The 8538-nt window shown below is 42.3% G+C and overlaps 1 pseudogene; it reads right to left on the minus strand.

Annotated features, from left to right (window-relative positions):
- Positions 1-286: 286 nt before the first annotated feature.
- On the minus strand, positions 287-720 carry LOC121445528 (annotated as a pseudogene).
- Positions 721-8538: the final 7818 nt, after the last annotated feature.

Here is an 8538-nt window from a genome sequence, read left to right on the forward strand (position 1 = left end):
TAAACTCCCATACCATTTCTAGTTAGCTCACACTCTGTCTCTGCTTTAATCTTGTGTCTGAAGATGTAAGATCTTAGTTACTGCTTTAACGTCATGCCTGTCTTCATGATGTCATTCTCCTTTCTACACTAGTCATAGACTCTAACCCTCTGGAACCGTCAGCCCTAAATTATAAACGTTTCTTACTTATGTTGCCTTGGTCATGATGTTTTGTTATGGCAATAGAAAAGTAAATAAAACATTCATATTTTATAACAGAAATGTTTATTTTTTAATAGAAAATGTTTTATATCTTAGTAGGTAAAATTTTCCGAATAGTAAAGTTGACCTGAGGAGCCAGGACCTTCTTGCGGACGGGGAGACTGTGGTACCAGTGGGTATTAGAGGGGTGGTTCATCATCAGTAGGCTTCCATGGGCCAGCTGCAGCTTGACTACCTTCACTGTCTGCTGGGGTCTCTTCCCTCGAGAGTCATTGTGCTGGAAGAGGAAGTCTCTGCAGGCCCCAAAGGAGACAGATGCGATGGGACTCCCAGGAGCCAGTTCTCTTTTATCATCCCTGTGTAGGTTGCCTGCTTCCTGGGAATGCTGTTCCACTTTCCAAATACTTGGACCTTGGCCAGTGCACCAGTAAAATACTCCATTTCTTGCTCCAACTCTCGGAAGATCTTGTCTGCCTCTGCTTTGTCGAACAGGATGGTGTAATCATCAGAAATATTCATTTTTATAACTGAGACTTTCATTACACTAATAAATCAACATCCTTATTTACTTAATAAAATTGCTTTGTCACCACTACTTTTCCCATTTAATTCTCATGATTTTACTTCTCACTTCAGAATCTTTGAAATAGCATGTTTACTTAACAGGTAATAATAACATTTTATTGATTGGTAAGTTTGTTTTAAAGTAACTCTGATAGAGAATATTTAAAAGTCATATTGTAATTATTCAGCCATGGTGCAAATTGAAAAATCACCTTTTTGAGTGGGGTGGTAGTGACACACACCTTTAATCCCAGCACTCAGGAGGCAGAGGCAGGCAGATCTCTGAGTTTAAGACCAGCCTGGTCTACAAGAGCTAGTTCCAGGACAGGCTCCAAAGCTACATAGAAACCGTGTCTCAAAAAACCAACGGGGAAAAAAAAAGAAGGATAAAAGAACAAAGCAAAAAAGAAAAGTGTCTAAATGGTCTGGATTGTCTATCATATAGTTGATCCTGGGCAGTGAAGTTAGCTAAAGATTACAACTATTTATTATATTCTAGGAAAATAAACTTGGTTCAGGAAAATGATCATTTACGTTCTTGTGGTATACTTAAAATTAATGTGAACTAACTTGGGTACAACTTAATCCCTTATGAAAGGTGCCTACATTTTGCAGTTAGTAATTATGTTGAAGCATTCACTCAAAACAAATACTATAAAATATATAAATTATGTTTCTTGAAGTATTAGTATCAGAATCATGAAAACAATCATAATATTTTTGTATTGCTATTCTTATTTTGGAAGAATGGAATAGTAATTTCATTATTAGAAATATTGTATCTAAAAATGGATAGCATTTCCAACAATAATTGTAATTGTTTCTATTACTTTAAGACTTTATTTTTATGTGCATGGGTGTTGTGCCTGCATGTATATCTGTGCATCATGCATGTATATCTGTGCATCACATGAATTGTTGGTGCACATGGAAGTAGAAGAAAGAATCAGACCTCCAGGACCTGAATGTACATATGGAGAGCCCATATAACATAGAACAATAAGATCATTAAGAATGACAACAGCTGACTGGTTATTTCAAAATAACAGAGAGGATTGATGGTGCTATGACAACAGAGAAATGGCAAATGTGTGAGGCGAGAGATATGACAACCACTCACACTTAATCACCATGCGGGACACATGCTGCCATATTGGAACACATGATAAATACAACCATATATTATTTAACTATAAAAATGTATAAGCAGAATTTAAAACTATACTTTATCATTAATAGAGATAAATGTGCTGAGCAGATACAGATCCATATGCTAAAACTACAGTCGCACAAGGGCAGACTAAACACTGAAATGTGTGCGTCTAAATGCACCATTCTCAGCCCACTGCACTTGCAGGCCCGAAAACTCCAGACTGAAAATATGTTTATACAGTTCCCGTGGAGGCCTGGGAATATAGTTTATTGGGAGAGCACTTATCTACCATTTTTTAAAGATTTATTTATTTATTATGTATACAGTGTTCTGTCTGCATGTATACCTGCAGGCCAGAAGAGGGCACCATATCTCATTACAGATGGTTTTGAGCCACCATGTGCTTGCTGGGAATTGAACTCATGACGTCTGGAAGAGCAGTCAGTGCTCTCAACCGCTGAGCCATCTCTCCAGCCCCTTATCTATCATTTACAAAGCCTAGGTTTAGTACCAAACACTGCAAAACAAAGTCAGAGAGAGGCAAAGCCAGTCAAACTTCTACTCTCCTGTTCTAGTTGAGCTTTGAGAAGCCCTGGTTTGTCACCCACCTCCACACATTCACTCTCTGACTCACCTAGAGTCTCAGAAGTCAGATCTATTCCAGACACACTTTGACAAGAATAAACCAGTCATTGGGAAGAAACACATCCACAAAACCCTCTGAAATTTGCCTGGCAAAAGAGGAGAGCTTTGTGTCCCCTCTCCCAAACCAAATCTGCAAAGGCACACTACTCACCAAAGCACATGGCCTCTGTTGTTGGCTCAATCCACAGCAGGGGCTCTGCCACTTCCTCAACCCCACTGAGAGGAAATTTATTTTCCTGTTATCAAGAAGAATTCCTTACCACCCATAAGAAGGTTTTCTCAATTCTGCCTTTTCCAGGGCTGGATTAATCTGTATCATCAGTGCTTCAAGAAGGAGAAGAGGTCAGTACATGAGGAAGGGTGCAGGACTGGATACGGTGCAATACTTCATTAACTCTAAGTGCTAAAACTCACTGCAACAGAGAACTTCAGACTTCTTACAGGAGCTTACTAGTTTCAAGAGAACCCATTCTGCTTAAGACAAGACTTAAAAGACATCTTCCTGACAGAGGGAGTCCTCCCTCTTCCTCTCTGTACCTGAGAAGCAGTTCTTGATACTTTGCTCCCCAGGAAGCATCTATTTATCTATTTATTTATCTGTTGAGTCAACTCATATTGATTTACACACAGACTCCTTGTGCATTTTGCCTCCTTCTGGTGCTCTCCAGCAACACCGTTACTCCTCTAAGCAACACTATCATCTGCTTATTTTCACAGGGACCAGCACACCCTTCACAAAGTCACCAGTCTGGAGGAGGTAGTCACACCTACAAATCCCTGGTTGTCCAAATTGCTCCTCTACAACCAGGAACAGCTGTTCCACAAGATTTAGACAGTAGGCAAAATTTATTTTTAGCCGGGCGGTGGTGGCGCACGCCTTTAATCCCAGCACTCGGGAGGCAGAGGCAGGCGGATCTCTGTGAGTTCGAGACCAGCCTGGTCTACAAGAGCTAGTTCCAGGACAGGCTCCAAAACCACAGAGAAACCCTGTCTCGAAAAACAAAAAAACAAAAAAAAAATTATTTTTATCTCTAAACCAAATGTGATATATCTCTAGTTCTTCTCATCTCAGGTCTCTGGAAAACCTGACTAAAGCAATAGAGGTTTACAAAGAATAGTCATAAACTAAGTAGGCAAAATATCAACCACCAGGATTATTTAGGCATGAAGTAATTACATCAAAGAGATGAAATATCTACTGAGCTAGTGTTCAATATTGCTAGCTCATTTAGTATTTTCTCTTTCATGAAACTGGTGTTTTAAAGAAGGACCGCAGATTCCATTCTGAATGTATCCAATTTTGAATTTACCAACTTTTCAAAAATCCAAACACTGATCAACCCAGCAAAGCTCCCCTCTGGACACCAGACACTGCCTGTTAACAAATCATAAGCGTTCATGAGCACAAGAAACAACACTGCTGTTCTTCAAGAAACAGACAAGGGAACAACTACCTGGTGGCCTTGGAAACAATGATCTCTTTGATCAGAGGCCAACCCAGGGTGATGTCCATGGATGCTTGCTTAGAGGAAAGTCTCTGATATCATCCGGGTGTCTGGCCAGCCCATGGATTTGTATTCAGAGTGGAGCCTGGCTCTATCTGTGCTTCAGGAAAAAAGGCACAGAAGGGGATATGATGCCCCAAAGAAAAGGCCATCAAAGGTGCTGGGGAACAGATTTCTGGTTATTGCCTCTTAAAATAAAATGTATAGATTCTGTCTGTCTAGGATGGAAACAGCAGTGGGTGGGCTAGGCAATGCTTATGCTAGAGGAAGAGATTGGCAGTGTCTAAGAACAAGTGTCAATAGGCGAGTGAGATAGACAAAAGACCTACGGCTCACACTGAGAGTTCTGGCTGGAAGTTTCAGGTGCCCTTTGGCTTTGGGACAAAATCCTGTGTGGTCAGTCTGTGAGGAGCCAGTGACAACATAATTCCTGTGGCCTCGAATAGAATTGTGTCTTCCCAAATCAAATACATTAAGAAAAATTCTCTCACAACTGTACCCAGTCATTTGTGTTTTGGTTATTTCCTTTGCAGTCAGGTTAACAACCAAGGACAGCCACTAGAGGGCGCACTAGTAATAAAAATGAGCAATGTCGGCACTACTTTTGAGCTCAAAGGGCTTGATTTCCCTGGTATCCCACCCAAGTATTTGAAATAGTCTTTTATCCATACCTTGCTGTCCATGAGGAGATCAACTAACTCCAATGTGGCCTCAACTTCTGATCTCTACAAGTGGTGGCAAATCAGCCTCCACTTTACTGAATTTGGACTTTAGCATCAGAAAGACGCAGTCCAGCTAGCCATCGTGGAGTCTAGGTAGAGGGAGGGCACAGGAGCACACTGAGGATAGCAAAGTTCTTAGTTCTGGAGTATTTGCAATCCATGCTGGTCATGGGTAAAATTTTTATCTGTAGGCACTGTCTGGAACTGAAAGACCACAAGAACAAAAGAGAAGAGGCTATCTTATTCTGTAAGGAGGCCATGGCTGGGGGACTCTGGCTGAATGATGAGCCGGGCAGGGGCTTCCTAGCACAGGTGGGTTGGGGACTTCAAAGACAAAAAGTGCTGGTAGGTTGGACATGGGCGGGCCACATCTGAGAGAGGATCATCAGCTGTGAGCCCCAGAGTAGGCGACCTTCCCCAACTAAGGTGAAGCAGCAATATTATGGTCATTGGTGAGGAAGTTGTCAAAAGAAACAGGCAGAGAAGGGACTGCAATGGAGATGGAAGAGCATGTGCACACACACACACACACACACACACAACCTTGACTGTAGGCACATGGAAAAAGATAGGTACCTTGGGGGGCTGGGACTGTGGAGGAAATAATGCAGTTTATGAGAGGCATGGTGATCAGGCAATCTCTGAGAATGGAGTCTCACACAGTTAACCATGCAAGAAAAGTGACAGTTTGTTCCCAGATGGGGACCAAGTATCCAGAAACCCAGGTTAGTGGTGATACAAGAGCTGGAGAGACAATGGCCCTACTGTGCCCCACAGGCTGCTTCAGCTGGCGTTACTTCCATGGTCACTCATGGGCAATCCCTTCTACCACCCAGCAACCACCACAAGAAACCAAGCTCTTCCCACCTCTCCCCTGACTCCTGCAGATGCCCCAGAGGTACACTGAGACCAGTAGGAACTTTAGCCAGACTTCATACACAACATCTATTTTTGCCTTCAGTCCATTCCATGTGGCCCATTCTACACAAAACTGTCATCATCTTTGGTCACCACACTCATTATGATGCAAGCTGGAAACACTACAGCACCACATAGTGCAAAGGGTGGTCCTGGGGTCACTGGGGTCGAAGAAGGACCCAGCATCAATGCAGTTTGACAGCCAAATTTGGATTAAAAGCTATTGTAGATGATGAGGTTCTAGACAAGCACTTGTCTTTTTCATCTCCTGGGGAGCAGAGGAAGCCTGGGCCTTGCATGTGTTAAGATCCAGAGCACAAACCCAGCATCCTAGCCATACTTCCTGCCTGGTTCTAGAAATCCTAGGTCCATCTCCAAAGCCAAAACCTGCCTGAGTCCTTTTTGTGAAAATAGGAATGAACAAGGACCCTGTCCTGGTAGTTAACTAGAAAAGTCAGTTGAGACAAACAAAAGCAGGGGCCACAGCAAGTGTCCCAAAGAGCAGAGCTATGGGGTCTCTGCTCTTGTCATCATGGGTTAATCCTTGACATGGCTTTCTGTGTTTGGCTGGAGTCAGCCCCCTCTTCACAGGAAACATAATAGACTCCCCTCATTCCAAGCCTTTATCCCTGTGTCCTCAATTCTGCCCCAGTTATAATGCATGCCACCTGTCACTATCAGGACCTGCCTGATGGAAATGTCATTCTTTCCTTATAAAGGGACAGTAGATGAACCTGATAGAAGAGAAAGTGGGAAGTACTCTACAACACATGGGCACAGGAGACCACTTCGTACGTATAACCTCAGGAGCACAGACATTAAAAGCATCATTGAATAAATGGGACCTCCTGAGACTGAGAAGCTTCTGTAAAGCAAAGGACACTGTCACTAAGACAAAAAGGAAACCCACTGACTGGGAGAAGATCTTCACCAACTGACAAAGGTCTGATCTCCAAAATATATAAAGAACTCAAGAACCTAGACTGTGAAAGGCTAATCAACCCAATTATAAAATGGGGCACTGAGCTGAACAGAGAATTCTCAACAGAAGAACTTCAAATGGCCAAAAGACACTTAAGGTCATGCTCAACTTCCTTAGCAATCAGGGAAATGCAAATCAAGACAACTTTAAGATACCATCTTAAACCTGTCAGAATGACTAAAATAAAAAACACCAATGATAGCCTTTGCTGGAGAGGTTGTGGAGAAAGGGGTACACTCATCCATTGCTGGTGGGAATGCAAACTTGTGCAACCACGTTGGAAAGCAGTGTGGTGGTTTCTCAGGAAATTCGGGATCAACCTACCCCTGGACCCAGCAATACCACTCTTGGGAATATACCCAAGAGATGCCCTATCATACAACAAAAGTATATGCTCAACTATGTTCAGCAGCATTGTTTGTAATAGCCAGAAACTGAAAACAACCTAGATGCCCTTCAATAGAAGAATGGATGAAGAAAGTATGGAATATATTCATATTAGAGTACTACTCAGCAGTAAAAAACAAGGACTTCTTGAATTTTGTATACAAATGGACGGAAATAGAAAACACTATCCTGAGTGAGGTAAACCAGACCCAAAAAGAGGAACATGGGATGTACTCACTCATATTTGGTTTCTAGCCATAAATAAAGGACATTGAGCCTATAATTCTTGATCCTAGAGAAGCTAAATAAGAAGGTGAACCCAAAGAAAAACATATAGGCATCCTCCTGAATATTAACCTTCATCAGGCGATGAAAGGAAACAGAGACAGAGACCCACATTGGAGCACTGGGCTGAAATCTCAAGGTCCAAATCAGGAGCAGAAGGAGAGAGAGCATGAGCAAGGAACTCAGGACCGTGAGGGGTACACCCACACACTGAGACAATGGGGATGTTCTATTGGGAACTCACCAAGGCCAGCTGAAAAAGCATGGGATAAAACCGGACTCGCTGAACATAGCAGACAATGAGGATTACTGAGAACTCAAGAACAATGGCAATGGGTTTTTGATCCTACTGCATGTACTGGCTTTGTGGGAGCCTAGGCAGTTTGGATGCTCACCTTACTAGACCTGGATGGAGGTGGGTGGTCCTTGGACTTTACACAGGGCAGGGAACCCTGATTGCTCTTCAGGCTGACAAGGGAGGGGGACTTGATTGGGGGAGGGGGAGGGAAATGGGAGGCGGTGGCGGGGACGAGGCAGAAATCTTTAATAAATAAATGAATAAAATAAAAAAAACAGTATGGCCTGTTTAAAAAAAAGAATATTAACTCAACTCTGTTTTTTTGTTTGAATGACCTGTCTATTGGTGACAATATTTATTGTATAGAAGTCACCCACTATCGCCATGTTAGATTTTTGCTGTGAAAGTGTGTGGGAGGTAGGAAGGACTACGTGCTCACTGATAAACTAGAGGAAACAGAAACGATAAACACACAGGGTTGTCCCTTCAAAATGAGGAATGTCAACTGCCCAGAAGTCTGTGAGCAGATGTGGTTAATAGCCTGGTGACTTTTGCAGTGTCTGTGTGGCTGAGACCACACCGGATCCTCCCCTAGGCCCTTACTGTGAGCTTCACATGTACTCAATCTATGAAACCCATCTTTATGAAAGATGTCACATGTACTTTACAAAGAATTTCAATGTAGTCATGCCTTAAGCTTTATTGTACATACAGGACTGAGTTAATTATCACCAAGAAAATTTTCATCAAATTGTGCTGTGCTTAAATATATGTAATAAACTACCTGTCATCAGACTCTCAAAAAAAATTAGTTAAAAAAAATAAAGGGACAGTAGTTATTGTACCTCTGTGGCATAAGGAGATCTCGGCTGGCTCAG

Source organism: Microtus oregoni, unplaced genomic scaffold (genome assembly GCF_018167655.1).
Source record: "Microtus oregoni isolate MIOR12 unplaced genomic scaffold, Mior012 000201F_ref0000476, whole genome shotgun sequence".
NCBI lineage: Eukaryota > Metazoa > Chordata > Mammalia > Rodentia > Cricetidae > Microtus > Microtus oregoni.